Genomic DNA, 8,350 nt, shown 5'->3' on the forward strand with positions numbered 1-8,350 from the left:
CTCCGCGAAGGGGAGGGGGACGGGCCGCCCACCGCGGAGGCTAGGGAGTCTCCCCGCCCCCCGCCCCTCCCCCAGCTCCCTGCCCCTCCCCCCTAGGCCCCTTCCCAGCCTGGGCATTAGAGAGAAAGGCCTGTTGGGGGAGGCGCACTGTAACCTCTAATCCCCTGCTCGGTCCTAATTGCCCAGGCCCCCCGCCCACCTTTGTCCAGAAACTGGGGGCGGAGAGCTCCCGCTGCTGATCCTTGCAGATTTGACTCAACCTCTGCTGTCCTGGTGCGGGGGGGAGGGAGGGCGAAATCGGAGTACAACTGGAGGACTTTTCCCCACACTCCTTCCCGCCTCTTGGTTCCCCTTCTATGACCCCCCCCCTCCTCTCCGTAAAGCACGCGCACCTTTCCCACTTCGGGATCAGTGATGTCCCCCTCCTTCCAAGAGCTGAGGTCATTCCCGCAGGGGTTACCTCTGGCTTTTAGCTAATTGTTTCGGGCTCCGAGCATCCAGCCAGCCCATATTCACATCGGGCCTAGGGAAAAAACTAGCGGGATGAGGGCTGGCGCGTGCTACTGTTGACCTGGGTCGCTCCTTGGCCCATACGGACTGCTTGGGAACTGCTATAGTTAAGGACTAGCTTTCAGCTTTATTAGTGTTGTGCATACTTCTTTCATTGTCCCATTGCTCCCAACCCCTGGATTTAATAGGGATTTTGTAAAGTGCTTTTTCTGATTTGCTCAATGAGGTAGGCTTGTTGCCCTTTGTTGTTGTTTTATGGTAGTATAAAGAATCATAGGGGCACCTGGATAGTACAATGGATAGAGTGCTTAGACTGCAGTCATGAAGAGTTCAAATCCAGCCTGGAACTAGCAGTGTGACCCTGGGCAAGACACTAACTTTTCCTCCTCATCTGTAAAATGAGCTGGAGAAGGATATGGCAAACTTTTCCAAACTCTTTGCCAAGAAAACCTCACATGGGATCACAAAGAGTCAGATATGACTGAACAAAAAAAAAAAAAAAAAGATTGCATCCCAAAAGCAAAAACAAACTAGAAAAATGAGATTTCAGCCCTCCACTCTAGCACTGTCATCTATGGTTAAGATTAGTTCTTGTAAATGATTTGGAAGATGGACATTCCAAATTGTCCAGTTGGGTTTTTATGCATATATGGTTACCATGGGGGGGGGGGGGAATACATTTTATGTATTACCTCACAGTGAATTATCAAAAAAAAAGTAGAAACCAGATCATACTTTCAGTGTAGTTTTGAAAGTTGTTTTAGGAATAACTGTTACATGTCTAGTTAAGTAAAGGCACACCCAAAATACCTGAAACAAATGGTTAACTGGAAGAAATAGAATAAGCTAATAAAAGAAAAACTCAGAAACTTTGGTGCTTTAACTCCAACAATGGCAAAAAAGGCTATCTCAAACTGACAGCCTAATTTGGGCAGGTTTGAACCTTTGAAGAGTAATAATTTAGGAGTTATATTTCCTCATACTTGATATCTTGGATCTTTGATTCATTCCCAGGTCCATCTACTGAGGTATACCACAAACCATCCCATGACTCAGGCATAAGTTAGAAAGGATTTTTTTAACCAGATATGTGGTTTAATTAATATAGGTAATGAACACTACTTACTATAAATCTAAGTTATTCTTACAATTTTCAAAACAACACTAAAGTATAAGCAAGACTCTAACTTTTTTAAGAGATGCACTGTGCAAAATATATTGCCACTTTCCACATCCTGCATAGTAACTCTATATACATCTATTTGATTTTATCTATTCTGAAACTTAGTCTTAGTTTCCTGGGAAGATTAAGGTAAAGTGATTTTCCTAGGGTCACAAGGCCAACGGCAAGGCTTGAACCCAGGTCTGGCAAACTGCAAGTCTAATTCCACAACATCATGACTCCCACACAGAATTTATCATCATTAATTATTTGGCTTTGTGGCACAGATATAGCTCTTATGAGTTTGGATTATAAACCCCTTGATCCAAGGCTTAATTGCCTGAATAAATTAATTTTTATTCATAGAAGTCATCTAGTACAACCCCCTCTTTTTACAGTTAAGCAAACTGGGGCCCATAGAAGTATGACTTCCACACAAAATTTCTCAAGAGTATGTAACTGGTTGGAATTCAAACCCATGTTCTTTGATCCTTTGATTCCAAGTCCATTGTCCTTTTCATCACGTTTATACCTCTCATAACCCAGAACTAGCCATCTTTCAACTAGTTTCAGTCAAATCTGCTTTCTCTCTTTCCCATCTATATAAAGCCTTTTTTTTTTAGTGTTTATATAGCACTTTAAGGCTTGTAAAGTGATTTAGATATATTATTTGATTCTTACATTCTGTTTTTAGTCAATATTGACAATTTGCTAACTTTTAGTTTGGATTGCTCTATTAGTATTGATTTGGAACCGTTTTTAAGTTTATTTTTTTGTTATAAATGTGTAATAAATTATAATATGTTTATCCAAGAGAAACAAATTCTCATTGTGACTTTGTCTAAAAATATTCTTTTTTTAATCTCTCTTCAAGAAGGCAGCTAATATGATATAGGTTGAACATATATTTTCATATAATATATATTTCCATGTGTGTCTGACACATTACACTAGAGAAAAATTAATGGAGAAAAAGAAGCGAAGAGTGTTGTATGTTTCAATCTACAATCAGATTCTGTCAGTTCCTTCTTTGGTGTGGTAGATATTGTTAACGTGAAATCTGGACACCTCAATTTTACCCATGCCCTTTGAGAAACCCCAGGACCAGACACACTTCTTTTAGGTTGAACTATAGATCTTAAACTGTTTGAGGACCCTAGAGTGGATGGGATCTGTGGACATAGTCAAAATGTTGAATGTCTTTATTTATTTTAGAAGCTTTTCCCATTGTATTAAAGTCCTCTCTCAGGAAGCCCAGCTCTTAGTTTGACCCTTTCCTTTGTAGTTGTTATAGTTGACCTCCTCCTTGGTACCCTTGAGGCTGGCTGCAGACCTCTTTGCAGCCTGCTTGCAGTTTGTCTATGCAGGCTTGCCTTACCAAGTTCTCCAGAGGGTATAAAAGACCCCAAGTTCTGCCCTTCTTCGGAGCTGGCATCTAGCGCAGTGTCTTCTCCCAGGGATATGTTCCCAGAGTCCCCAGGTGGTAAGCCCTGTGTAGATCTTGGCACTGGGCTCTGTGTGGCAGCCAAATATTGGACCTTTCCCTATCCTGATTAAAGACTTGGGTTTTTCTGACTATCCAATAGTTCTGTGTTTTTTCCGAGTTAATATCCTTTTTCATCTTGAATCCCTTGGAGTGCCTTGGATCCTTGCCTTGTTGATAATAAAGACATTCACAGTTGATCATCATATATTATTGTGTACATAAAGTCTTAAACAGCTTTTCTTCCAGACCATCTGTGTTAGAGAACCGATGTTCCTAAATGTTAATTAAACGCTGCTTTTTTGATTTCCTCACTAACTACTACAGGCCCCTTTGTAGGTACAGTTGGGATTAAAAATGTGTAAACCTGGACCCTGACTTAGATGACCTTTGGTTTAGTGGGATTTAAACTTCCTTTTTCAGATTTAGTTCAAACTACTTTGCCTGGTATTCAAGATCTTTCACATTTTGACCTCCTCACCCTATCAGTCCTTATCTCAAAATATCCCCCTCTACAAACTCTGTGAGCCACCCTAACTAGACTACTCTGTTCCTGGAAAAATGTTTGCCTGTCTCCTATCTTCATGCATTTGTATTGTTCTCTAGGCCTGGAAAGGAAGTGTGGTCTTGACAGAGCACTGGATTTGGGGTCAAAGCCTGAATTTTCATTCTAACAGACCTGCTTACTGTCAAGTCATTTCCCCTTTTTGGCTCTTAAGATTCCTTATCTAAAAGTGAGGAGTTTAGACTAGATGAAGTCCCTTCTGGTTCTAAATCCTAAGGTCCTGTAAATATCCTGTCCTCATTCTCTTTTCATATATTAAATTCTCACATATCCTTTAAACTCAACCTCAGCTTTTCCATGAATACTCCTAATACTCTTTTATCTGTTAAAACTTTTTCTTACCATCTTCAGTCCTGAGCCCTTATTCTGGTTGTCTCTTCTGCCTGAAATGCTTTCCTTCCTCACCTACCCTTAGAATTGCCATTCCTTCAGAACTCTGCTCAACTTTCTGCATGAGGTTCTCCTAACCTTCCTACCCCAAAATTTATCTGGTGCTTATTTGTTTATTCTGTTTGTATATGTACACACACACACACATACACACATACAGCAGATAGGTGGTACAGTGTGCTGGGCTTGGAGTCAAGAAGAAAAGTTCAAATCTAACCTCAAAAACTTCCTAGCAGTTTAACCTTGGTCAAGTCACTTAATCTCCCTTTGCCACTAGAGAAGAAAATGGCAAAACCACTCCAGTATCTGCCCAAAAAAACCCCATGGACAGAAGTCCACAGGGTCACAGAGTCAGGCACAACTGAAATGACTCAACAACCACAAAATATATGTAATCCATGTACACACACACAGCTCCCTCCAATAGACTAAGCTCCTGGAGGACAGAAACTTTTCATTTTTCTCTTTCTGTTTATCTTTCATATATGTCTTCTTCTCTCCACTCACACAGCCACAGTTCAGACTTTCATTATCTTGTGCCTAAACAATTGCAATAGCCTTCTAACTGATCTCATTTAAATTTCTATATAACCTGGTCCCTTTCTGCTTTTCCAGTCTGTTTACACTTTGTTTCATGCACTCTGATCTAACTATACCGACAGTCCCTAGAACATGACATACCATCTCCCATCTTTGTGTTGGCAGCCCCTCATTCCCAGAATGCTCAACTCTACTCACCTCTGCCTCTTGCTTTCCTTGTCTTCAAAAGTAGCTCAAGACCTGCTTTCTGCAGGAGGGTTTCCCTTGTCCCCTAGAGCTTCTAGTGCTTCTTCCCCTCAGATTACCTTCCATCTAGTAGGTCTGTGTTGGCGAACCTTTGGCACACATGCCAAAGGGGACTGCTTTCCTCCCCCTCTCTGAGCAATTGAGGACATTTCTTACATGACCCACCCCTCTGTCCAGCAGCCCAAGGGGAATGCTTCTTCCCTTCCCTATCTGAGGTAAGGGAGTGGTTCACATGTGGCGTGAGGGTTGCAGTTTGGGCACTTGGTCTCTAAAAGGTTCACCATCACTACTAGGTAGTGTTATGATTAAAATGGATATAGATGGATATCGATAGAAGTATTAATATTTTAATTAAAGCCATGTTGGTAAAATAAAGATGACCATGCACCTGCTAAGATCTAATTCAAATTGCCTGCCATACCTTCTGCCCACCTGGCTCCCTCGTACCAAAGAGCAGGCCTGCCTCCAATCACCTCAGGAGTCTTATACTGTTGTTTTATGTAATCACACTTCCTGTCTACCTGCATTATAAGAGGAATCATGGGAAATGTAGTTTCCAAGTCCCCTAAATGTCCACAGGAAGTTTGTCATAAATCTAAATATTTAAAACTCATATGAATCCCAAATAACCCTCAAAGGAACCCCTAAAATTCCAAATAACACATTCCCCCCTGAGATCCAGTGAAAAGACTGGTCTTTCTTGATAGATCTTGTAAACATAGTCAACTTCTAAATTACAGGAATTTGGGGATAAAAGAAAAGAGGATAAAAACTAGCCACATTGACAAAAAGCCAATTGGGGCAGTCCCATATTGCTATAAGAGTGTACATTCAAAAACAAATGCATTCAACTCCCCATGATTCAATCAACTGCAGCCCAAAGTTCAATTTGGATCTTCATGATCCAGTGAAGGCTCTTCAGGCATCTTCATGGTGCCTTCTCCAAACAGGTTTGTTGTTCGGATTCTGGGGAGATGGCAAATTTCTTATCCTGAAATTACACTCAGAAGAATTTAAACTTTACATTATAGATTATAAAACATACATTTCCTTCTGAGAATTATACATTCCCCCCTGAAATTATTCCTAAAAGGGTTGAAATTTTACATTATAGATTATAATACAGACATTATGATTATAAAACTTACAACCCCCTGAGAAAAATTCCAAATAACACATTCTCCCCTGAAGAGGGTACCCCAGGTCAGCTAAGGATACATGGCTGAGTCACAGGGTTGTATGAAATCAATTGGCAAAAGAAATAAAAAAAGAATAAAATCCAAATAAAAGAGAAAAAATTAACTTGTGAATGAAATGTAAAATGTCAAAATCTTATGTGCAAAAATGTAAGGAAAAAATAAACTTATAACAGGTATAGTAAATCATTCAACTCTGGCTAAGATATTTTCTTTTCTTTTCTTTTTTTTTTAAACCCTTGTACTTCGGTGTATTGTCTCATAGGTGGAAAATTGGTAAGGGTGGGCAATGGGGGTCAAGTGACTTGCCCAGGGTCACACTGCTGGGAAGTGGCTGAGGCCAAGTTTGAACCTAGGACCTCTTGTCTCTAGGCCTGACTCTCACTCCACTGAGCTACCCAGCTGCCCCCTAAGATATTTTCTTAACAAATTCTATTACTGCCTCCATAGCAATTGTGGGGCAGAGCCTAAAAAAATCTGATTTAAAAAAAAACCTTCTGGGTCTAAATTATCCTCAGGAATTCTAGATCCTTCTGATGGGAAAGCAAGTTAAAACCTAATTATTTACACATTGTCTCCCTTTTAGAATACATTAGAATGTATGCTTCTTGAGGGCAGGGACTGTGTTTTTTGCCTTTGTGCTCCCATAGTTAGTGCAGCACCCGATACACTATAGTTGCTTAGTAAATGCTTTTTAATTAATAGTGTAAGAATATGTTGTCCCTCCCTTTGATCAAAAGCTTATAGTTCAAGGGGCAGCTGGGTAGCTCAGTGGATTGAGAGCCAGGCCTAGAGACGGGAGGTCCTAGGTTCAAATCCAGCCTCAGACACTTCCCAGCTGTGTGACCCTGGGCAAGTCACTTGACCCCCCATTGCCCACCCTTACCACTCTTCCACCTAGGAGTTAATACACAGAAGTTAAGGGTTTAAAATTTAAAAAAAAAAAAGCTTATAGTTCAATAGAGATGACTTATAGATAGCTGCATTACAAATAGAGTTTGATTACTGTAGAAAAAGAAAAAAAGGAAGAGGTGACAGCTGACTTGGAAAAGATTTCAACAGGTTGAAAGATTAGAGTAGTTCTGAAAATAGAGAATATTATGAGAAAAAGCAAGGATTGTTTTGGGAAATAGCGAGTAGTCCAACCTATATGGAGAGAATAGGAGAGAAGTAACATTAAGACTAAAAGGTAGGAGCAGGCAGGACCTATCCAATAAGGAGTATTAGTTTCACTTAGTAGGAAAACAGGGGGAACTTATGAAGATTTTTGTGCAGGAGATTCCTGTTTTGAATCTGCATTAGGAAGATGACTGATAAAAGTAGTTTAAGTAGAGTGGAGAGATGTAGTAATCCAGACAAATCCATTATCATCAAAACAATTGGCTAATTGAAAATGGAAGAATTGAAAAGCAGTCTTAGGAAATTCAGACTTAGATCAACATTTCATGCCATAAACCACAATAATCTCCAAATGAATACATGACCTAATTACAGGCAGTTAAGTAGTGTATAGAGTATTGGACTAGAAGTCAGGAAGACCTGAGTTCAAATACAGCCTCGTACACTAGCAGTGTGGTCCTAGGCAAGTTACTTTATGCCCCTAAACCTTAGTTTTTTTATCTCTAAATTGGGGATAACACCTATCTTCTAGGGTTGTAAAGATCAAATGAGATTATATTTGTAAAGCGCTTTGCAAATCTTAAAATACTACAAAAATGCTAGTCTTTGTTATTATATAAAAGTCAAATTCAAGGAGATAAGGAAAATAATCCTTTTACATCTGTGGATAGAAGAAGCAATTCCATGAACAAAAATAGGGAAGTCAGAAGATGATGAGTTTTGTTTTGAACATATTAAAATATAAGCATTTGGAAATGTGAATCTGAAATTCAAGAATGAAGTTGAGGTTGAAGACAGCTATGGGAATCTATATAGAAGTAATAGCTAAAATCATAGGAAAAGATCACCAAAGAGTATAAAAAGAAGGCAATTATAAAATGCTTCCATTTAGGGAGGGGAAATAAAGGAAAAGAAGACCTTGAAGGAGCAGTCAGAACAATATCAATCAATAAACATTTATTAAGCATCCACTGTGTTCCAGGCAACATATTAAGTGATAGGAATACAAATAAAAAGAATTAAACTCTGCTCTCCAGGAACTTGCATTCACTTAGAATGGAGACTACCTATATTGTTTAAAGTTAAACCTCAGCACTAGGCCAATATAGAGTAATTGGCACCTATCTCTTTTTTGGACG

The sequence above is a fragment of the Gracilinanus agilis genome, chromosome 3 (assembly GCF_016433145.1).
Source record: "Gracilinanus agilis isolate LMUSP501 chromosome 3, AgileGrace, whole genome shotgun sequence".
NCBI classification, from domain to species: domain Eukaryota; kingdom Metazoa; phylum Chordata; class Mammalia; order Didelphimorphia; family Didelphidae; genus Gracilinanus; species Gracilinanus agilis.